This window comes from Oryctolagus cuniculus, chromosome X (genome assembly GCF_964237555.1).
Source record: "Oryctolagus cuniculus chromosome X, mOryCun1.1, whole genome shotgun sequence".
Lineage (NCBI taxonomy): Eukaryota > Metazoa > Chordata > Mammalia > Lagomorpha > Leporidae > Oryctolagus > Oryctolagus cuniculus.
Genome location: NC_091453.1, coordinates 28,689,095 through 28,713,614, shown reverse-complemented (window position 1 = coordinate 28,713,614; position 24,520 = coordinate 28,689,095). Strand labels below are relative to the sequence as shown.

The window sequence follows — 24,520 nt, the reverse complement described above, 5'->3', positions numbered from 1 at the left end:
CCTCCTAGGGAGTATAACTAATGTGTTAATTATAATTAATACATTATCCTGATATAATAAAATTTTAGTTCAGAACTGCCAATAGGGTTGATTTGCCTCATAAATAAATAGGAAATAGTTTTTTTTCTTTATAAACTTCCTAGTAACTATTCTTTTAGGGAGACATAAAAAAGGACTATACCTTTAAGCTCCAACTCTGGAAATTCTACATAGTGTCCTGGCAACAAGAGAATAGAATCTTTTGCTTGGAGGATCTGTCTTCCTTCTTTGTGGAGCTCTGAGATTAATGTTTACAAAGATTGGTAGATTCATAAGTGAAATGTACATGATAGATATGATTATGATTAGTTTAAAAGAAAAATATAACACACAGTCTTTAGAAATAGCATCAAAAGAGCTTTTATTTTCAGTCATATGAAGAATGAAGACTCTACATATGAGAAAAGAGGTATGTGGTACTAGCTATAAATATACTTATTTATTGGTCTTTGGTTATTCATCTTCTGTGTCAGTTGTTGGCTATGAGAATGATAACAACATATATTCATGAAACAAATGGTAAGGGTTAATGTCAGCCCATATATAATTTCCTTTATTAAACTGGTACCAAGCTTTCCATTAAAAAGCACATGTTCTCACAACTGGAGAGTGTTCAATTGTATACCTTGAGATCAGTCTATTATAAACCAACTACAGTGAAAATAAAGGAATGGCTATCCTTTAGATAGAAAAAATCAATTAACTGAGTGGCCTGCAATTCTTAGCCATTACTAATCTTTCCACATAGCCTCAGCAGGATTCTTCTAGAAATGTGTACTTTCACCAACCATTATCCTGAGCTCTCCAGCAAACAGCATCCAGTAGTACAGGGAAACAATATCAAAAAAGTAAAGATTTCTCTATACTCTAGTGGTTATTGATATATTTTTCTGAAAGACAAAAGGGTAATCCTTTAGAAACAGATCTTTTTCTAATGAGTGACACTATTACTATGAAATAAAGCTATGTTGTGGAATGTATACTGATTTTGGAAAATTTTATGTGTGTAAAGACAAAAGTGGGGGAGTTAGAGGGAGAGAGAGATCCTGTTTTTTTTTTTTTTTCCTAAATAGCTTAGTAAATATTTTATGTTATTGGTAACTAGAGGCATTTAAACCTTAAACATAATTTCATGCAAATAATTTTATATGCTAAAAAGTGTTGCTTTTCAAAACAGACCCAGGAAGCTATTGTGATAGTGTAATCATTTGCTAGGTTCCTCAAAATCAGAGTAGTTTTATCTTTGCAAGAGGGTGAAAGCAGAAATGTGAACCCAAAGAAGAATTTAAGGAGCAATTCAAGTAGTTGCATATTAAGTAAATGTTCATTAATGGAGGGTGGACATTTAGCCTGGTGGTTAAGCTACTACCTAGGTTTCAGTCCTAGCTCCTCTTTGGATTCCACCTTCCTGTTAATGTGCACCTTGGGAGGAAGTAGGTGATGACTCAAGTAGTTGGGTCCCTACTACCCACATGGAAGACCTGGATGGAGTTCCCAGCTCCTGGATTTGTCTGGGCCCAGCTCTAGACACTGCAATATTTGCAATATTTGGGGAGTGAATCAACAAATTAGTTCTGTCTCTCTCTGTCTCTGTCTCTCTCTCTTTTTCTCTCTCTGTGTGTGTGTGCGTGTCTATGTGTGCATGTGTCATTCTCCCTTTCAAATAAAATGAAGATAATGTTTTTAAAAGTTTAAACTCAAAAACCCAAATTACAGGTCATTGAATTTCATTACAATTGAAGTCTGAAGTTTTAACTCATGCTTTTAGCAGCTATCATATACTACACTCCTAGTCACTCAGTCTCATTCATGTTGCAGAATATCCTTAGTCTTAACAGCAAATATAATAAACTCTGACCACAGCCTTCTGTGTTTCCTTTTTTGTTTTTTTTTTTAAATATTTATTTGATTTATTTGAAAAACAGAGTGACAGAGAGTGAGGGAGGTGGGAGAGAGGGAAAGGGAGAGAGAGAGAGAGAGAGCGAGAAAGCGAGAGAGAGCGAGCTCCCATTCCCTGGTTCACTCCCCAAATGGCTACAATGCCTAGAGCTGGTCCAAACTGAAACCACAAGCCTAGAACTCCATTCAAATCTCCTATATGGGTGGCAGGGGTCCAATCACTTGAGCCATCTCTGATGCTTTCCCAGGCACATTAACAGGGAGCTGGATTAGAAGCAAAGCAGCCTAGATTCAAACTGGAGCTTAAATATGGTATGCCAGCATTGTGCACAAAGCTGTCACCCGCTGTCTCTGTTTCTAGCTTACTAATGTGTTATCCTCATTCTAACTATTATTTATTTTTTAAAGATTTATTTATTTATTTATTTGAAAGTTAGAGTTACAGAGAAAAGGAGAGAGAGAGAGAGAGAGAGAGAGAGAGAGAGTTCTTCCATCCGTTGGTTCACTCCCCAGTTGGCTGCAACAGTCCAATCTATGCCTATCCAAAGCCAGGAGCCAGGAGCTTCTTCCTGGTCTCCCAAGTGGGTATAGGGGCCCAAGCATTTGGGCCATCTTCTACTACTTTCCCAGGCCATAGCAGAGAGCTGGATCAGAAGTGGAGCAGCCTGGACTATAACTAGTGCTCATATGGGATGCTGGCACTGCAGGCGGCAGCTTTACCTGCTATGCCACAGCACAAGCCCCTCTAACTATTCTTAAATCCTATCAGGACTCCTTTTTTTCTTTTATTTTTATTTTTATTTTTTATTTTTTGACAGGCAGAGTGGACAGTGAGAGAGAGAGACAGAGAGAAAGGTCTTCCTTTGCCGTTGGTTCACCCTTCAATGGCCGCCGCGGCCGGCGCGCTGTGGCCGGCGCACCGCGCTGATCCAATGGCAGGAGCCAGGAGCCAGGTGCTTTTCCTGGTCTCCCATGGGGTGCAGGGCCCAAGCACCTGGGCCATCCTCCACTGCACTCCCTGGCCACAGCAGAGAGCTGGCCTGGAAGAGGGGCAACCGGAACTAGAACCCGGTGTGCCGGCGCCGCTAGGCGGAGGATTAGCCTAGTGAGCCGCGGCGCCGGCTAGGACTCCTAACATCTAACCAAGTGGACCTTCAGGAATGCTTAAAAAATGTTCTTTGTTTTATTTGCAAAGTTGCTGTACCATTCTTTGGGATGTATATTTCCATCTTTTCTCTTTTTTTAAACCTCTAACATATTCACATTCATATTTATTCTCATCCATAACTTCTTCTATCAGAACTAATGTTCTCTCTCTACTAATGATATAAATGAATAATAGTAACCACTACATTTATACACTGAATGCCCTCTTCTGTGCAAGTTGAAATCTTTGCTATGAAAATTATACCCTTTGGGGCCAGCGCTGTGGCATAGCCACTGCCTGCAGTTGCTGGCATCCCATATGGGCGCCAGTTCGAGTCCCATCTTCTCTAATTCCAACTGAGTTCTCTGCTATGTCCTGGGAAAGCAGTGGAAGATGGCCCAAGTCCTTGGGCCCCTGCACCCACGTGGGAGACCTGGAAGAAGCTCCTGGCTCTTGGCTTCAGATCATCACAGCTTTGGCCATTGCAGCCAATTGGGGAGTGAACCGGCGGATAGAAGACCTCTTTCTCTCTTTCTCTCTCTGCCTCTCTATAACTCTGACTTTCAAATAAATAAACAAATCTTTTTTAAAAAAAGAGAAAAAGAAAGTTATACCCTTTTTATAAGATCATCCCTATCTTATAAATTTGCTATAAAGCCTCCAATCTTAGGTTAATATTTCCAATCTTAAAACTGCCATTATTTTATGTTTCCTTCCAGCTATGACCCCATTTTCTCCATCCTTTTGTAGGAAAACTCTGAAAAGTGTTGTTTATTAAGTTGTTCATTAACAGTCAGGGCTATGCTGATCAAGTCACCGTTTCCCATAGTGTCCCTTTCACTTCAACAAGTTTCCTTTTTGGTGTTCAGTCAGTTGTCACCGATCAGGGAGAACATATGGTATTTGTCCCTTTGGGACTGGCTTATTTCACTCAGCATGATGTGTTCCAGATTCCTCCATTTTGTTGCAAATGACTGGATTTCGTTGTTTCTTACTGCAGTATAGTATTCTAAAGAGTACATATCCCATAATTTCTTTATCCAGTCTACCGTTGATGGGCATTTAGGTTGGTTCCAGGTCTTAGCTATTGTGAATTGTGCTGCAATAAACATTAGGCTGCAGACCGCTTTTTTGTTTGCCAATTTAAATTCCTTTGGGTAAATTCCAAGGAGTGGGATGGCTGGGTCGAACGGTAGGGTTATCTTCAGGTTTCTGAGGAATCTCCAGACTGATTTCCATAGTGGCTTGACCAGTTTGCATTCCCACCAACAGTGGGTTAGTGTCCCTTTTTCCCCACATCCTCGCCAGCATCTGTTGTTGGTAGATTTCTGAATGTGAGCCATTCTAACCGGGGTGAGGTGGAACCTCATTGTGGTTTTGATTTGCATTTCCCTGATTGCTAATGACCTTGAACATTTTTTCATGTGCCTGTTGGCCATTTGGATTTCCTCTTTTGAAAAATGTCTATTGAGGTCCTTGGCCCATCTCTTAATTGGGTTGTTGGTTTTGTTTTTGTGGAGTTTCTTGATCTCTTTGTAGATTCTGGTTATTAACCCTTTATCTGTTGCATAGATTGCAAATATTTTTTCCCATTCTGACGGTTGTCTCTTCACTCTCCTGACTGTTTCTTTTGCAGTACAGAAACTTCTCAATTTGATGCAATCCCAATAGTTAATTTTGGCTTTGACTGCCTGTGCCTCCCGGGTCTTTTCCAGAAACTCTTTGCCTGTGCCAATATCTTGAAGGGTTTCTCCAATGTTCTCTAGTAACTTGATGGTGTCAGGTCGTAGATTTAGGTCTTTAATCCATGTTGAGTGGATTTTTGTGTAAGGTGTAAGGTAGGGGTCTTGCTTCATGATTCTGCACGTGGAAATCCAATTTTCCCAGCACCATTTATTGAATAGACTGTCCTTGCTCAAGGAATTAGTTTTAGATCCTTGATCAAATATAAGTTGGCTGTAGATGTTTGGGTTGATTTCTGGTATTTCAATTCTGTTCCATTGGTCTATCCTTCTGTTTCTGTACCAGTACCATGCTGTTTTGATTACAACTGCCCTGTAGCATAGCCCTGACTGTTAATGAACAACTTAATACATTATCCCTCTTAGTAGTTTTTTTGTCTGTTCTACTTAATATGACTGATTTAATTCTGTAATTAATACACAGTTATTCTTAAGTGTTGAAATTTAACTGAAATGTGATCCCTGTTAAACATAAGAGTAGGAATAAGAGAGGGAAGAGATATATAATTTGGGACATGCTCAAGCTGACTTGCCCCAAATGGTAGAGTTAGAAACATACCAGGGGACTCCAATTTAATCCCATCAAGGTGGCATGTACCAATGCCATCTCACTAGTCCAAGTGATCAATTTCAGTTCGCAATTGATCATAATGAAAGGACTAAGAGTCAAAGGGAGCACATAAGCAAGTCTAGTACCTGCTAACACTAACCGATAGAATAAATAAAGGGGAGAGTGATCCAACATGGGAAGTGAGATACTCAGCAGACTCATAGAATGGCAGATGCCCTAAATAGCACTCTGGCCTCAGAATCAGCCCTAAAGGCATTCAGATCTGGCTGAAAAGCCCATGAGAGTAGTTCAGGCATGGAAAGCCAAGACACTCTGGCAAAAGATCTCTGTGAGTGAGATCTCAGTGGAAAGAACAGGTCTTCAAAGAAGGAGGTACCTTTCTCTGAAGGGAGGAGAGAACCTCCACTTTGACTATGACCTTGTCTAAACAAGATAAGAGTCGGAGAACTCAAGGGGCTTCCATAGCCTTGGAAACTCATGACTGGAGCATAGGGAGATTACTGATGCCATAGACAGGAGTGTCAATTGGTAAAGTCAACAACAGGAGTCACTGTGCACTTACTCCTCATGTAGGATCTCTGTCCTTAATGTGCTGTGCATTGAGATTTAATGCTATAACGAGTACTCAAATAATATATTTCACTTTGTGTTTCTATGGGGGTGCAAACTGTTGAAATCTTTACTTAATGCATACTAAACTGATCCTCTGTAAAAAAAAAAAAAAAAAAAAAAAGAAAAGAAAAGAAAAGAAACTATCAACTCCCAACTTGACTCTCACTGGGATTAAACATGACAATAGGTCTGATCTGATTTCATCATCATTAAAAAAAATCATCTATTATTTTTCACTTTATGTTTCTGTGTGGGAGCAAACTGTTGAAATCCTTACTTAATGTATACTAAGCTGATCTTCTGTATATTAAGATAATCGAAAATGAATCTTGATGTGAATGGAAGGGGAGAGGGAGTGGGAAAGGGGAGGGTTGTGGGTGGGAGGGACGGTATGGGGGGGAAGCCATAGTAATCCATTATTCGTACTTTGGAAACGTATATTCATTAAATAAAAGTTAAAAAAAAAAAAAGAAAAGTGTTGTTTATACCTACTATCTCCAGTTTTTTTCTTCTTGGCCCATTCGAATCACAATGTTTTCCTCTCCATTGGTTAGAAATAATTATTGTCATGGTGAACAGAGCTCCATCCAAATCAAGTGCTGAGTTATATATCTTCATTTTACACAAGTATTCAGCAGCGGTTAACAGAGGTGATTACTCCCCTTTTGAAAATATTAGTTTTCATTTAGCTTTTGAGATACATTCTCCTCACTTTCCTTCTGCGTCACTAGCTGGTCCTTCTTAATCTTCCTTGCTGGCTTCTCCTCTTCTCCCCATTCCTCTGTATTGGAGTCCTCCTGGGTTCAAACCTCATACTTCTCTTTTTTATTTTCAGTCATACCATGAGTAAATTCATCCAGTCTTGTGACTTTGAACATGATTTACATGCTAATAATCTCCCAAAAAAGTGTCTTTAGTCCACAGTGCCTGTTTTAGCAGCAAACGTATATGCCAGTATTCAACTACATGTATGACATATCTGCTTTGATGTCTAAAGGAATGTCAATTTTAAAACATCATAAACCAAACTTTTGGTATTCATTCCCAAACCTACTATTTTTGCAGTCTTCCTTAGTTTAGTTAATGGCAATTGCATTTTTGCAATTGTTCAAAACTTAAGGGTTTATCCTTGACTCTTTTCTGTCCTCACTCTGCACATCAATCATTTAGCAGTTGTTGTTAGATCTGCCTTCAAAATATATCCTGATTCTGACCACCTGCATGGCTATTACTCTAGGCCAAGCCAGGGTAATTCATTACTTAGCTTTCCAGATGGAGTTCCTTTTTTCCCCCTTCACTTTGTTCTTCACAGAGTAGTGACAGTATATTTTTTAAACTCTAAATCAGATCATATCACTCTCTCTCTTCAAAATTCTCTAATGGTTTCCCATCACACTTAGAAAACAATTAGAATTCCTACCTATGACCAAAGAAGTCACTGGCTATGTTTCTGACTACATCTTTTTCCCATTCTCCATGTGGCCCATTCTACTCACATCTGTTTGCAATTACTTGAACTTGAACTATCCAAATTTATTCTTGCTAAAGAGCTTTTCTGTTTTCTGTATATTATTCCTTGAATGAGATTCCTCCAAATTTATTTTTCTTGTCTCATCTCTTCAATTAGATCTCTGTTCAAATGTCACCTTTTCAGATGGCCCTTCTCTGACCATCCTATTAAAAAATTTTTTTTTTAAATTTTATTTGGAGGGGGATGGGAGAGAGAGAGAGAGAGAGATCTTCCATCTTCTGGTTCTCTCCCCAAATACCTGCAGCAGCTGAGGCTGGGCTAGACCAAAACCTTGGAACAGGAATTCAATCCAGGCCTCCCATATATGTGACACAGACCCTACATACTTGGGCCATCACCTGTTTCTCAGGGTACACATTAGCAGGAAAGTGGAATTGGAAACAAAATTGGGGCTTAAACCTAGGCACTCCTATGTGGGATGTATGTGTCCCAAGCATCATCTTGACTGTTGCACTAACTGCCCTCCCTGACCACCCTATTATAATAGCTTAAAAGTCTTCAATTAACTTTAGTAGTTTGAACGAATTAATTGTTTCCTGTTTTTGTGGATCGTTCCTCTAGAATGTGATCTCCTTCAGGGCAGATTTTGTCTTTTGTTCACTCCTGCACTCCAAGAGTCTCAACAGTTCTGACATTGCAGTTACTCATAAATGTTTTGGTTTGTGAATAAACAAGTTAATTAAATAGTTAATAAGTGAATGCATGAAGGCAGTCCAAAAAATCCACAGAAGGAATGAACTTTTATTGAGAGCCAATAGTTTTAATATTGAACAAGTTGTGTTTAAGATACTGGCAAAGTATCTAGGTAGAAATGTCCAGAACGCATTTGCCAGCTCTGGAATTTGGGAGAATTTTCAAAATGAGAAATAAATACTTGAAAAGACAGTTTTATTAGTTTATTATTTCTGCTGTAATAAATCACCACAAACTATCAGAACTAACAAAATAACACATATCTATCACCATAGTTTGGGAGATCAGAGTCCTGAAATCAACGTGTAGACACAGCTATACAGTCATCCCTTGATATCCATAGGAGATTGTTTCCCAGAACGCTACAGACACCAAAATCCTTTGCAAAGAACCTATGCATATACTTCTGTATACTTCAAATTATTTATAAAAGAAAGAAAGAAGGGAGGGAAAGGGAGGAAAGGAAGGAAGGAAGAACGAAGAAGAGAATATCACATTCTTAGAATTGTATCTACAAACTATATTGAATTTGTTTAAAAATGTTAAAAATGTAAAAAATAGTTGTTATTCTGTATTTAGGGGATCATTACAAGAAAAAAGTGTGTACAACAGTAATTTTTCTTTTTCTAAATGTTTTTGAACTGCAGTTGTTTAAATCCAGAGAGGCAGAATGCATGAATGTGGAGAGTTGACTGTATTCCATCTAAAGGCTCCAGAGGGACAATTCATTTCCTTGCTTTTTCCAGCTTTTAGAGGCCATGGCCCCTTCTACCGTCTTCAAAGCCAGCAATTTGCTAGCTTCAAATCAATCGATCTCTCTCCATTGCCATGTCTCCTACAATGACTCTAACCTGTTGTCTCTGCCTTATGAGACTCTTATTTTACCTTTGACTCATCTGGATAATCCAGGAATGATGTTCCCCATCTGTAGATCCTTAACACAATCACATCCTAAAATTTGCTTCTGCCATGTAAGGTAACGTATTTACAGGACCTGAGGATTAAGACATGGACTTCCTGGGGAGGCATAGAGGGGGCAGTATGCTGCCATAGAAGTTAATGGAATAAGCTCTAATCTATAGGATATCAAAGAGTTTGATACTGAGTAGTCTTTAGATAAGTGAGTAAAGTAATAAATTACTGGAATGCTATGGAAGCAAAAAGAATTGAGATTTTCAAGAAGGAAAAATTGTCCACTTGGTCAAATGCTAGAGAAGCATTGCCAAAGATATGAAGAAAAAAAAGTAGCTTTGGGGTTTGGTAATTAGTGTTTCATGGGTGTCTTACCAGAAAACAATTTCTTTCAAATTTTTATGGAGGGAACCATGTTTTAAATAACTAATCAATGAATAAACAGTTTAAAATAATAAATATTGGAGCTGTAGCTGCAGTGTAATAGGTTAAGCTACTTCCTGCAGGGCCGGTCACTCATATGGGTGCAGATTTGAGTCCCAGCTATTCTACTTCTGATCCAGTTCCCTGATAATGTGCCTCAGAAAGCAGTGACATATAGCCCAAGTCCTTGGGCCCCTGCAACCCACGTAGGAGACCCAGATGAAGCTCCTGGCTCCTGGCTGCAGTATGGTCCAGCCCCTGGCCATTTTGGCAAATTGGGCAGTGAACCAGTGAACAGACGGCTTCTCTCTTTCTGCCTCTGCCACTCTCTCTCTGTAATTGTACCTTTCAAATAATTACGTAAATATTTTTTAAAACAGGAATAAATATTAAACTTATTTCTATTAAAAAAATGATTTGGTGACAACTCTTATGGCTAGTAGAATTTGCAGGGATTATTAGGAATAAGAAATAAGGTCAGGGACAGGCATTGTCATATAGCGGGTTAAGCCGCTGCATGGGACACTCACACACAACATACCATATTGAAGTAAATGGTCCTGGCTACTCCATACTTCGAATCCAGCTTTCTGTTCATGTACCTGGGAGGCAGCGTATGACGCTCCAAGTACTTGGGTTCTTGCTACCCATGTAGGAGACCTGGATAGAATTCCTGGCTCCTGGATTTTGCCTTGCTCAGCCATGGCTTTTGTGGATATATGAGGAGTAAATCAGATGGAAGATACTCTTTCTCTCTCTCTCTCTGTCACTCTGCCTTTCAAATAAAAAAAAAATCTTTAAAAAACCAGAAACGGGCCGGTGCTGTGGCGCAGCGGGTTAAAGCCCTGCCCTGAAGCGCCGGCATCCCATGTGGGCACTGGTTCTAGTCCCGGCTGCTCCATTTCCCCATCCAGCTCTCTGCTATGGCCTGGGAAAGCAGTGGAAGATGGCCCAAGTCCTTGGGCCCCTGCACCCACGTGGGAGACCTGGAAGAAGCTCCTGGCTCCTGGCTTCGGATCGGTGCTGCTCCGGCTGTTGCGGCCATCTGGGATGTGAACCAGTGGTGGAAGACCTCTCTCTCTGTCTCTACCTCTCTCCGTAACTCTTTCAAATAAATAAAATAATAAAAAAATAAAAAACCAGAAGCAGTTCTATCATTCTGCTAATATCTATTTTTTCTAAGGAGAATGAGTGTCAACACTTTGGCCCTTTTTTCTACATAAAGTAACAGGCAGGAACATAACTGGCTCAGTAGAATGGAGAGAGGCAGAGCTGAGCAAAAACATTGGTTTATGCCAGCTTAAAAGGTCACTGTGGTCTAAGGGCGCCCTGTCGGCATATTAGCTGTAAACTCCACTCCTGATTCGATGTAATGGATTTTAAAGCTGATGCCTTGCCAAATTGATTTATGAGATGAATTGCTACTGCAACAGAGTTGAGCATTTGAGTTCTGAGTATAAATGGACAAAGAGCTTGAACACCTCCCTCCAGCTGATTCAGCTGCTGGCTTGCCACTTTCCTCTTCTCTCTTCTGGTCTGTAGTCTCTAATTGCTGTGGGGTGCTGGGGGAAACGGGGTCCTGGAAAGGAAGAATAGGAAGACAAATCAAGCCATGGAAGCCCAGAGGCAGAGATTTTTTTATAATGAAAATGTCACCGAATAAACGAGCCAAACAGTTTCAACATTGTTAAAACAATAAGTTTTCCTTTATCCTGTGATTACTAAAATCCAGATGAGAGTATACTTGGTAACACAGTTGTTTCTGATAGGTCTTGTACTAACTTGGTTATCTCCATAGTTGCATCATTTCTCTGAGCTTTTTTATTTCTTAATCTGTAAAACTAGAATAATAATAATGCTAACTTCATCTTTTCAGATGAACTAACATGAAGAATGCCACGTGAGAATGACGATGATTCAAATAATAGCTGCCACTGAGAAGAGTAAGTATCAGGCATGGTCAGAAGCACTTTATACTAATGAGAGTATTTCAACAAGTTCCTGGAAAATAGAATTAGAAGATAGGCTTATTTTGGTGCAAAAATTTTGGAAACCCATGTATTAAAGGGGTTTTCAAAAAAGTTCAAGAAAATGAAAATTACGAGAAGCATGTTCATGGATTTCTATATTCCTCTACACTAAAGAGAACTTCTCTTTCAATTCCATTTCTCCATAAACTTTCTGAAGTACTCATTTATTTTTACAACAACCTCATGAGGTATATGTTAGCTTAATCCCCACCTTACAGATGGGGCTCTGAGACATAGAAAAGTAATTGCCAGCCAGTGAGTAAAAGAGCCAAATTCATGATATGTGTACAATTAATGATGAGTAAAATGAAGATAATGGGGGCCAGCACTGTGGCGCAGCGGGTTAAAGCCCTGGCTTGAAGCACCGACATCCCATATGGGTGCCAGTTCTAGTCCCGGCTGCTCCACTTGCGATCCAGCTGTCTGCTATGGCCTGGAATAGCAGTAGAAGATGGCCCAAGTCCTTAGGCCCTTGCACCCACGTGGGAGACCTGGAGGAAGCTCCTGGCTCCTGGCTTTGGATCAGCACAGCTCTGACTGTTGCAGCCATCTGGAGAGTGTACCAGCAGTTGGAAGACTGCTCTCTTCGTCTCTACCTCTCTCCGTAATTCTGTCTTTCAAATAAATCTTTAAAAAAATAATGAAGATAACGATTGTAAAATAAAATGCCCAGAGCTCCAGCAGAGTGAGAGCATTTATATGAGAAAAAAATTATTTTGACTTTTTCACTAAGTAATCTTAGCTACAATGATCTTTTCATTTATTGATAGTCCACATCTTTTCAACAGACAGGGTTAATGATTGGTGTTTTGTGTATCCCTTTTATAAACTGTGCCATGATTTGAACTGTGTGCCATGTTGGCCAAAATTGTACTTGTGTTTGTTTACAAACATAGGACTCCATACCCTGAAAATGACATTTGTCATGGCAGCAGAGTTTCCAATTCGTAAAGCCCTGGACTCAATCCATCTTTACTATGACTTTCTGTTTTTTATACAGTGAAATAGAACCATGTACTTCCTCATAAGAAAATGAGTAGTTACTCAATGATGTTACCTCACTTCTAAAACAGGTCTTGACAATTATTGACATCAAGAGGGCTTTGGAAGCCAGGCAGAGAACTAAATAAAAAATAAGCTCACATTTCTATTTCTCACCAGTGAGATTGAGCAAAAAAAATCAAAACAAACAAAACAAAACAAAAACAAAAAAATTGCATCAACTTGAATATTTTAATTAGCTTTAGTTTTTTTTTTTTTTTTTTTTTTTTTTTTTTTTTTTTTTTTTTGACAGGCAGAGTGGACAGTGAGAGAGAGAGACAGAGAGAAAGGTCTTCCTTTGCCGTTGGTTCACCCTCCAATGGCCGCTGCGGCCGGCGCGCTGCGGCCAGCGCACTGCACTGATCCGATGGCAGGAGCCAGGTACTTATCCTGGTCTCCCATGGGGTGCAGGGCCCAAGCACTTGGGCCATCCTCCACTGCCTTCCCGGGCCACAGCAGAGCTGGCCTGGAAGAGGGGCAACCGGGACAGAATCCGGCGCCCCGACCGGGACTAGAACCTGGTGTGCCGGCGCCGCAAGGCGGAGGATTAGCCTTGTAAGCCGCAGTGCCGGCAATTAGCTTTAGTTTTAATTCTGAAATAGGGCAATACATCATGCCATACTATAGAATAAGTGCTCCAATGAGCAGAGGAGATAAGGCTGTTTTTTTTTTTAAGATGTAGATGATTTTATGTTTAGGAGGAGAGATATTCTTTTTTAAAGATTTTTATTTACTTATTTGAGAGAGAGAGACGGAGATAAAGATCTTCCATTAGGTGGTTCAAGCCCCAAATGGCCACAATGGCTGAAGCTGAGCTGATCTGAAGCCAGGAGCTTCTTCCAAATCTCCCACGTCAATACAGGGTCCCAAGTACTTGGACTATCGTCCACTGCTTTCCCAGGCTATAAGCAAAGAGCTGGATTGGAAGAGGAGCAGCCGGGACACAAACCGGCGTCTGTGCCACAGGTTGAGGCTTATGTCTACTATGCCACAGTGACAGCCCCAAGATAAGGTTGATTTTATAGTCAGAAAAGGGCTGAAGGAAGAAGAAGGAGAAGGAGAAGAAGAAACGGTTTCAAGCCTACTTACAAGGCAGAGACAAGAAGACAAAACAATAAAAAAAAAATAACTGGTTAACATCACAGTTTCATGTTGCCAATTCTGTGTAAGAATCAAAGCAGAGAGAACTTCAGTATCATGCCAATGAAGCTGGCATGTTTGGGAAATTTGGCTATTACCTCTTTAATACTGATTTCTCTCAAGCTCAGATAAACAATTCAGTTTAAGGATGGTGATGTGGAACTTGAACATGAATGGCCCTATTTTGATTTTTACCCTGATCTGTTTTAGCCTAGTGTACGAGTTTTATCCAAAATAATAGCCTCCTATGGCTTTTTTTTCCAAATAGATCTATTAATTGATTACCAGCTGAATGGAATCAGTTTCTCCAGAGAGTGAGTACACTAGCTGGAAGTCTTTATCAACCAGAAGTTGACCCCCCTACAAGACCGTGAGTTTATACCTGATGGAGGGGCTGTGATTTTCTTCCTTGTCCTGTCCAAACAAGCCAAAATTGTCCCTTCATTCAAGTTATCATCTTATTACATACATTTCTCAGGAAAACAAATGCTTAGGTTATACTGTTAAATGTTTGTTATTTTTCCATTGTTTGCAGTATTTCTCTTTTAAGTCAGCACTGCTTCTCCTGGCTTATTTGTTCCCATGCAACAGAGCATTTAATGTCTAATTCTGGCATTCATCTACAATGTGTGGCAAAGCAAGTGCTTTAAACTCAGGTTGCAGGTTGAGGGAGCAGGCAAGATAGCCACTTCAATATAAAACACAGATAACAGCATAATTACCAGAGACTCATTTTCAAGTAGCAGGGATAAACAGACACATGAAACCAGTGATGATAATCATAACAATAAAAATAATTATAAAAGTAAAACAATTATCACCAGCACAGTAATTTAGCATGAAATAAATGACTTCAGAGTTAATATGTGAAGATTGAATAAAAGGGGGACATACACATTAAGCAAGGTTAAGAGGAGAATATGATTTGGAGTCAAAGGGATTGAGAAAATGATTTTGTGGGCAGGAGAGGGGCTGAGAGATTTCTGGCAAGTGGAGTGGGAGGTGGAGTGGGATGGGAGACTAAGCAACAAGAAAACACTGGGCTGTATTAAAGAGGGGGCTGGGTTAAACCGAGGCTTTGTTGATGATTGACACAACTGCATGTAGTGTCATTCACTTAGTAAATGAGTTTTGACATAGAAAGACCTGAAGAGGGTGGGTAGAGCAAGAATTATTAGCAGAAATTACTAAAGAGGGGGTGGGAGTTGGGGGTAAAATATGAGACAAATTAGTGAAGGGATAGGAAAAGTTCCTTTTGGACATAGCTTTGGAGAATAAAAGACTTGAAGTCAACTTGTAGCATAAGCCATTGGAATCGTTCTCCAGTATTAAGTGATTTGTGTATGAAGTGTGAGGTGAAGCCAGGCATGAATCCTGCTTTCTACCTCGCTTTTGCAAGAGATAACCATAGCAGTCTGGGGATTTGAAGATCATGGATCTAGGCACAAAAACAAAAACAAAGGGAAGTGAGGGCATTGAGGGCATGCGAAAGTGATTATCACTTAACCTGGCCAGAATGAATGAGCAAGTGGCCCTTTTTTTTGGTCTATGTTCAATACAGATGTTTTTTTTTTTTCAAATATGTATTTTTGAAGTTTATTTATTTAAGAGCAAGAGTGAGTTTGAAAAAGAGACAGAAAGAGCTCCCATCTACTAATTCATTCACTGATTCATGCTCCAAATGTCTATACTGACCAGGGCTGGGCTGAGGTCAAATCTGGGAGCCAAGAACTCAGTCCAGGTTTCCCATGTCGATGAGAGGAACCCAATTACTTGAACCATCACTGCTGCCTCCTAGGGTCTGCATTTATAGCAAGAAGCTATAATCAGGAGCCAGACCTGGATATGAAACCCAGGCATTCTCGTTTGAAATGTGGCTCTTTAAGCAGCATCTTTACTGTTGGACCAAATGCCTGCTTCAACAATTGGCTTTTGATTTGTTGGATTTTGTCCCAAATGAGTTATCTTCTAATCCCTAGGGCCTCAACCACTGAATGGGAAAAGGAAAAAGAAGAGAGGGTAGAAGGTGAAGAAATGGAAAGGAAATCATGAAAAGAATCATGCAAAAGCAAAGTTCCAAAGTAAGACTTCACTTTGATATGCAGCTTTGAAATGTGGGAGGCACTTAAATCAAAATAACTAAATCAAGTTCAGTGAATACACTCAACTTGTGACTCTGAACTTAACTTCAAAGGTAGCAATGTTCCTAAGTAGGCCCATCATTTTCTTACTTTGAGAAATTTATCAACATAGTGGGTTTTGAGATAAACCTGATTGATATACTTAGGAATAACACAAAAAGTTTGGTTCTGTTCTTTTGATTTTCCACAGATTACACTGATGAGTTCTTTTCTAACTAGAGGAATTACTCCTTCATCCCACATTAGCTAAGTCTCAGCTATGTGTAGAGGATACAGAGATGAAGGGAACTTGTGTCCACACTGCAAAGATGCTCTGTTGGGTGTGCCAACATCCTTACCCTGTGCCCTGAGATGTGGACCACTAACAGGCTCCCTTCTTCTCTGGCTTCCCATTAGGAAACCATCAGAAGTGGTGGGAGATTAGCAGTAGAACAAGATTAAAGATTTATGTTTATAGCTTTCTTCCTAAAGGGCCTGTCAGCATCTATCGTGCATTATCTCCACATCCCTGAGTCTTGATAACAGCTCCCTCTCTAATACTACTATGTTTTGAGTATAGTTTGCCCCATCAAAGCTCTTGTTTACACTACATCCCTAATATAATGATGTTGAGAGGTGGTGGGGCCTATGAAAGTCATTTGGTGTCACGGGGCATCCATTCTCATGACCAGATTTATTTCTTTCTCACAGGACTGTGTTATTTCTCTCAAGACTAAATTAGTTCTCAAAGGACACTTTGGCTACCACAAAAACAAGTTTTTTTTTTAACTTTTATTTAATAAATATAAATTTCCAAAGTACAGCTTTTGGATTATAGTGGCTTTTTCACCCCCATAACTTCCCTCCCACCAACAACCCTTCCATCTCCCGCTCCCTCTCCCATCCCGTTCACATCAAGATTCATTTTCAATTATCTTTATATACAGAAGATCAATTTAGTATATATTAAGTAAAGGTTTCAAAAGTTTGCACCCACACAGAAACACAAAGTATAAAGTACTGTTTGAGTACTAGCTATACCACTAATTCACATAGTTCAACACATTAAGGACAGAGATCCTACATAGGGAGTAAGTGTACAGTGACTCCTGTTGTTGACTTAACAATTGACGCTCTTATTTATGGCGTCAGTAATCACCCGAGGCTCTAGTCATGAGTTGCCAAAGCTATGGAAGCCTATTTAGTTTGCCACCTCTGATCTTATTTAGACAAGGTCATAGTCAAAGTGGAAGTTCTCTCCTCCCTTCAGAGAAAGGTACCTCCTTCTTTGATGGCCTGTTCTTTCCACTGGGATCTCACTCGCAGAGATCTTTCATTTAGGTCTTTTTTTCCCCAGAGTGTCTTGGCTTTCCATGCCCAAAATACTCTCATGGGCTCTTCAGCCATATCTGAATGCCTTAAGGGCTGATTCTGGGGCCAGAGTTCTGTTTAGGGCATTTGTCATTCTATGAATCTACTGTGTATCCTGCTTCCCATGTTGGATCATTCTCTCCTTTTTAATTCTATCAGTTAGTATTAGCAGACACTAGTCTTGTTTATGTGATCCTGTGACTTTTAATCCTATCATTATGATCAATTGTGAACTGAAATTGGTCACTTTGACTAGTGAGATGGCATTGGTACATGCCACCTTGATGGGATTGAATTGGGATCTCCTGGCACGTTTCTAACTCTGCCATTAGGGGCAAGTCCGATTGAGCATGTCCCAAACTGTACATATCCTCCTTCTCTTATTCCCAGTCTTATATTTAACAGGGATCACTTTTCAGTTAAATTTAAAGAATGTTAAAGTGTTCAACCAATGGTATTAAGTAGAACAAACAAATTCTAAAAGGGATAAAGTATTAAGTTGTTCATCAACATTCATGACAAGGGCTGATCGAGTCATTTTTTCTCATAGTGTCCATTTCACTTCAACAGGTTTCCTATTTGGTGCTTGGTTAGTTGTCACCCATCAGGGAGAACATATGATATTTGTCCCTTTGGAACTGGCTTATTTCACTCAGCATGATGTTTTCCAGATTTCTCCATTTTGTTGCAAATGATTGGATTTCATTGTTTTTGACTGCTGTGTAGTATTCTATAGCATACATATCCCATAATTTCTTTATCCAGTCTACTATTGATGGGCATTTGGGTTGGTTCCAGGTCTTAGCTATTGTGAATTGAGCTGTAATAAACATTAAGGTGCAGACAGCTTTTTTATTTGCCAATTTAATTTCCCTTGGGTAAATTCCAAGGAGTGGGATAGCTGGGTTGTATGGTAGTGGTGCACCCCCTCCCTCTCTTCCGCATGTGCCCCTCTGCATGTTCCCATTTTCCCTTCTTATTCTGCAATGGCGTGATGCAGCACGGGTCCTTTAGCCAGAAACTGAGCAGATGCCAGCACTCTGGTCTTGGACTTTCCAATCTCTACAACTGTGAGTCAAAAGAAACATCTTTCCTTTATAATTGACCTAGCCTCAGGTGTTTTGTTATAGAAGCAGAAAAAGAACTAAGCAAAAACCTTTCAGGTTGAAGGTGGGTATTGGGTAATTGGCCTAGGACCTTCTTACTAGTCTTAGGTACTCTGCCATCCCAATGGCTTCCGTACACTGTGCCCACTTTTTTTTTTTTTGTAAATAGTTCTTTCATTAAACTCTCTGCCAATGGTATAACTTTTAAGTATACTATCTTTTTTCCCTGTGAGACCTTGTTACTGTCAGAAAGTCACACATACCTGATTTTCTGTCCTAGATTCTTGGTCATTAAATTTAACCTAAGGAAGTTTGAAATAAGATTTAAAACATCAAATGAAATTTAAAACTGCCTACCTTCTTGTAGGGAAGGCTCATAACACTTCCCTTCTCCCATGAGAAAAAGCATTCTATTTCCTGGGTGGCCTCTGAGATCAAGGCCTCCCCACCTCAACTTCCAGGGCGAACATCTTAAGTAGCATCTGGTGGGGAGGACCAACATAAGCTTGTAGAACACCAAGGAACACACCTGTTTTTTTTGATCATGAACCAGTTGTGTGTGTTTACTCATGAGCTATTTAATGTTGTGCACTCTGCAGGGGCAGTGCAGATTACTGACTGATGGAGTGCCACCAGTCACTTCTTAAGAGCGATAAACCCATGTCTCTCCCAATCAGACTTTGGTTGGTTTCTCTGGAATTAATCAACGTTGTATATGAGTCCCCTTGAGCTCAGATAATGCAACACCCCAACAACCATATATAGCATAAATAATCATTACTGTAAGTAAAAAATAGCACACAGTTTAATTCATAGTTCATTAGGGAGTTTATTAATTAGAAGCTTAATTAAATAGGATTGATAGTAGTAAAGCCATATTAAAAATGAAAGGCCTGATTTATATAATTATATATGTATTGTTCTCCATATGTAGACATATATGGATTAATGGCTCACTAAATATTCTAGAACAGAGGTCCAGCCTCTGTTTCAATTTTAGTGAACATTGCTACTTGTTTCTAATGCTCTCAAACACATGTACACAATGTCATTTTATTTTACAGGATAAACATTTTCCCTTCCTTGTTATTCCTATTTTTACACACCAACATTTTTTGTGATTAACATTTACCTTAGCAGAGCTGTACATGATCTGGAATTCTAAAGAGGGACTTAAGAAGTTCGTTTTCAGTACTGTTTCAGTACTGTTTAAGTTTTCAGTACTGTTTCACTACTGTTTCAGTACTCTTTAAGTTTCCACTGAGAAGAATAGTGTCTTCAATGTGGGTCTTACAAAATGATTGGATGATACTGATAGAAAACTGGCTCCATATATTCTGAGCGAGCTTGATTGAAGAACCCACACGTCCTGATCCCGTGTGGAAAACTAGAAAAGCACAAAGTTCTGAGATCAGAGGCTTACACGAGTCATTCCTTCCTGGACTCAACTCTCAGATCTCTACAACTTCTGCACTGTCTGACCCTGGTCATGTAATTTTCGTTCCCAGGTCTTTGTTTCCTCATCTAGAAAACAGGCCTCACATCAAAGATATCACATGTCTAACACTCATTTGGTCTAGCCAGCTGTAAGTACTAAATAATGCTGGACATTATTATATAGAAATTAGATAAAGGACTGTCTCCTTATTTATGTTTATAGCACAAGTAATTTTAGGTATCTCTCCATTTTAGTTCTTACTATATGTATTCGGTGGGAACTAACTGGCTCTGCACTAGTGTCATCTCCCAGCCCTGAGCAGGCACTGAAAGGGAATGGTTTTCTGAGCTTCTGAACAGGTAATTTCACAGACAGCTAGTACAATGGCAGCCACTCAATGTGCAGAACTTCTCCCACATCTTGATGATGTGAAATGAAGTGTTCATTGATACACACTATGAACTTACTAGCTGTCTTTTCCTTAAGTCACTTAACAAAGTCACCCTGATTATCTGTATTCACCTCTGGGATTAGGAAGAGGGAAAGGGAAGTTGTTGAGAAGGTAGACACTTCTGTGGTTCGAGAAGGGGAGGATGGCTAACTTGGCTGCTCAGTAATTAGTTTCCTATTAAGAAGCAAGTCCTTGAGAATGTACTTTCTCCTCATCAGATTTTAACAGAAATTTTCAGTAGAGGTTGATGTCATTGGGGATTAGAAGAAGAATGCATCCCAGCATAAGTACTAGGAAGTGAGGAATTTTCAGAGGACCTGAGAAGTGAATGCAGAATTTACCAGTCTGGTCATAGACTCTCTTCACTCTTAAGGTGAATTAAAACCAAATAATATTTGTTGAGTGCAAATGAAAAGATACAGAAGTAGCACATACTAAAGTAATAATGGAGTGAATTTCAAAGGATATTAATTAGTCCATTTTCTATTGCCAATAATACAATACCACAGATTGTGCAAGTTTTAAAGAAAAGTGGGTTTTTGGGGCTCATGGTTCTGGATGTTTAAGGTTGAGGGATCTCATCTGGTGATGGCTTTCTTGGCAGCAGAGTCCCAAGGTGGTACAGAGCATCACATGGCAGGGCAGAGGGAGTAGAAGTGTCTCTCTATATGTGTGATCTCTCTCCTTCCTCTTAAAAAGCCACCAGTATCCAATCAGGGTACATCCACCCTGACAATTTTATCTAATCCTAATCCCTTCCCAAGGGCCCCACATCATCAGAGTCAGGTTAGATTTTCAGTCTCTTAATACTTCACAAGGGAATTATGTTTCCAGATGAATTTTCAGAGGAGACAAACCATATTCAAATTATAGCCTATGGCTTCAACAGCCAGATCTGGGCCAGCCTGAAATGAAGATTCTGGAACTCCATCCAGGTCTCCCACATAGGTGGTGAGGACCCAAGCACCGTGGCTATCATCCACTGCTTCCCACGATGCACATTAGCTGGAAGCCAAGTAACTGGGAGTCGAAGCAGCACACCCATGTGGGATGCCAGCATCACAAGTGGCTTCTTAACCTGCTGCACCGCAATGCCGACCTCAGTAGCTTGCTCTTTCCTTCTTTCTTTCTTTCTTTCTTTCTTTCTTTCTTTCTTTCTTTCTTTCTTTCTTTCTTTTTGACAGGCAGAGTTAGACAGTGAAAGAGAGAGACAGAAAGAAAGGTCTTCCTTCCGTTGCTTCACATCGAAAATGGCCACCACGGCCGGCACTGCGCTGATCCGAAGCCAGGAGCCAGGTGCTTCCTCCTGGTCTCCCTTGGGAGTGCAGGGCCCAAGCACTTGGGCCATCCTCCGCTGCCCTCCCGGACCACAGCAGAGAGCTGGACTGCAAGAGGAGCAACTGGGACTAGAACCCGGTGCCCATATGGGATGCCAGCGCCGTAGGCGGAGGATTAACCAAGCGAACCACGGTGCCAGCCCCAGCTTGCATATTCTTATAAGAGAATTCCACTTAGTTCTTAAGCCACTTTGGATTGACATACTGAAGGCCCGAAATGCCTGAGGGTTTATATGTTTCAGGAATAAAGCGCTTAACCAATGACTGGCAAGGGTGCTGGGTGAGGAGGGGTTAATGCTTTCTCAGATTGCTCAGCTCAAGAGAAACTCTGCTGTTTCCTGTCATCTAGAGCTCCCCTATGCGATCACACAGAGGCTGCGGCTTTGCTTAAAGACTACGTTTTGCCTAGCTTCTTCACTTTCCATGTCCTGCTTCCCGTCTCCCTTACCAGTTTCTCTCAGGAGCCTTTCCTTCAGGAATCACTTGTGGACAAACTTTCTTCTTGAAGTCTGCTTCTGGAAAACCCTGTCAGGGATTAATTCATAGGGATACTTTTAAAAATGGATAAAGAAAGGCTGTTTAGTAATTAAGATGCCCACATCCCACATTGGAGTGCCTGGGTTCTATTCCCAGCTCCAGCTCCTGCCTCCAACTTCCCATCAACGCAGACCTGGGCACCAGTGATGGCTCAAGGAATTGGGATGCTGGCTCCCACATGGGAGACCTGGATTATGTTATTGACTTCTTGCTCTATCCCTGACCCAGCCCCAGCCATTGAGGGCTTTTGAAAAGTGAACCAGAAAGTAGGAGCTTTCTATCTTTGTCTCTCTCTCTGTCTCCTCTGTCTTTCCTTCTGCCTTTAAAATAAATATTCTATTTTTAAATTGATGAGAATACTGAAGAAAGAGAAACAAAGTTTGAAAAAGGAATGCTTCATGGAAGAAATGACACTTGAGCTGCTTTTTGAGTAATAAGTAGGCTTTCACTGGGCAGATGGACAGGAGAGATATTCTAGCTAATGAGCCAGTACTGCATTAAGGTACCATGAACAGCAAATTTAACAATGGTAGTATAGTCAGAGTCAGTTGTCCTATATTTTAATCTGGGACTCTTCCCTTGCTAAATAAAGGATGATTTGCTTGATCACCTCAGTTTCCTAATCTGTAAAATGAGAATAACAGTTGCACGTGTCTCTTAGATATTCTTATATTTGAATGAAAAGATATTTCTAAAATATTAAGCACAAAGCCTGATACAAAGTATGTACTCCACAAATTAGTACATTCATTTTGATTGTTTTGATTGATGAGAGCATTATGTGGGAGGTATGGAACATATACCCTCTGAGGAGGTAGACTATAGAGACACATGGATATCACATTTGGAATTTTATTTTATTTTGTGTTTGTTAAAAATTCCTTAAATGTCCACATTTGAGATATACTTTACTTTTTTTGATATTTCCTTCTAGTTAACTAGAGGAACAGGATATCCTAAGGGTTCATATCTTTCCTCTCTTACCTGAGATTTTGGGTGTGGAAGCATACACACAAAAGTCAGGATGGGGCCCACATGGGACTTTATCAATAGCTGGATAGTTGATTCTATAATATCCAAATACAAGTCTCTTAGGTAAGATCCAGATTTAAGAATCTGATTTGGATCTGAGGCTAAAATGGAACTTTCTGGTCATCAACTTAAATCCTGATCTTAGGACTCACCTGCTTAGGTGATCCCACAGAAATATGAATAGCCCCGAAGTGTAGACTCTGGGCCCATTTGTCCGGTGTTCAAAGACCCCAAAGCAACTTCCACACCCAGTAGCAGGAGCTCTGCCTGATCTGTTCAGTCTTTTTTTATATATAAAGCTTTTATTTAATAAATGTAAATTTTGTAAGTACAACTTTTTTATTATAGCAGTTCTTCCCCCTATACCCACCCTGCCACCCCCAAAGCATCCCACTTCCTACTCCCTCCCCCATCCCATTCTTCATTAAGATTAATTTTTGATTATCTTTATATACAGAAGATCAACTCTATACTAAGTAAAGATCAACAGTTTGCACCCACACAGACACAAAGTGTAAAGTACTGTTTGAAGATTAGTTTTACCATTAATTATCATAGTGCAACACATTAAAGACATATTCCCTACATGGGGAATAAGTGCACAGTGACTCCTGTTGTTGATTTAACAATTGACACTCTTATTTATGATGTCAGTAATCACCCAAGTCTCTTGTCATGAGCTGCCAAGGCTGTGGAAGCCTCTTGAATTCACAAACTCCAACATTATTTAGAAAAGGCCATAGTCAAAGTGGAAGTTCTCTCCTCCCTTCAGAGAAAGGTACCCCATTCTTTGATGGCCCCTTCTTTCCACCAGGATCTCACTCACAGAGATCTTTCATTTAGATCGTTTTTTGCCACAGTGTATTGGCTTTCCATGCCTGAAATGCTCTCATGGGTTTTTTAGCCAGATCTGAATGCCTTAAAGGCTGATTCTGAGGCCAGAGTGCTGTTTAGGGCATTTGTCATTCTATGAGTCTGCTGTGTTTCCTGCTTCCCATATTGGATCGTTCTCTCCTTTTTAATTCTATCAATTATTATTAGCACACACTTGGTCTTATTTATGTGATCCCTTTGACACTTAATCCTATCTTTATGATCAGTTATGAACTTAAACTGATCACTTTGACTAGTAAGATGGCATTGGTACCTGCCAACTTAATGGGATTTGGAGTCCCATGGCAAGTTTTTAGCTTTACCCTTAGGGGTAAGTCTGAGGGAATGTGTGCCAACTGTACATCTCCTCCCTCTCTTATTCCCACTCTTATTTTTAGCAGGGATCAATTTTCAATTGGATTTACTGATTTGTTCATTCTAAAGTGGCTCTAAGAAGTCAAGAAGTTCAAGGGTG

At 40.0% G+C, this 24,520-nt stretch overlaps 1 long non-coding RNA gene across 2 annotated transcripts; it reads left to right on the top strand.

Annotated features, from left to right (window-relative positions):
• Window positions 1-253: 253 nt before the first annotated feature.
• On the top strand, window positions 254-18,103 carry LOC127484844 (uncharacterized). 2 transcript variants are annotated; one of them, XR_007912015.2, is made up of 5 exons: window positions 254-448; window positions 8,981-9,210; window positions 11,446-11,512; window positions 14,049-14,150; window positions 15,760-18,103. It is a non-coding gene; the product is annotated as an uncharacterized lncRNA (long non-coding RNA). The 2 variants fall into 2 exon arrangements; XR_007912016.2 differs by lacking the exon at window positions 8,981-9,210.
• Window positions 18,104-24,520: the final 6,417 nt, after the last annotated feature.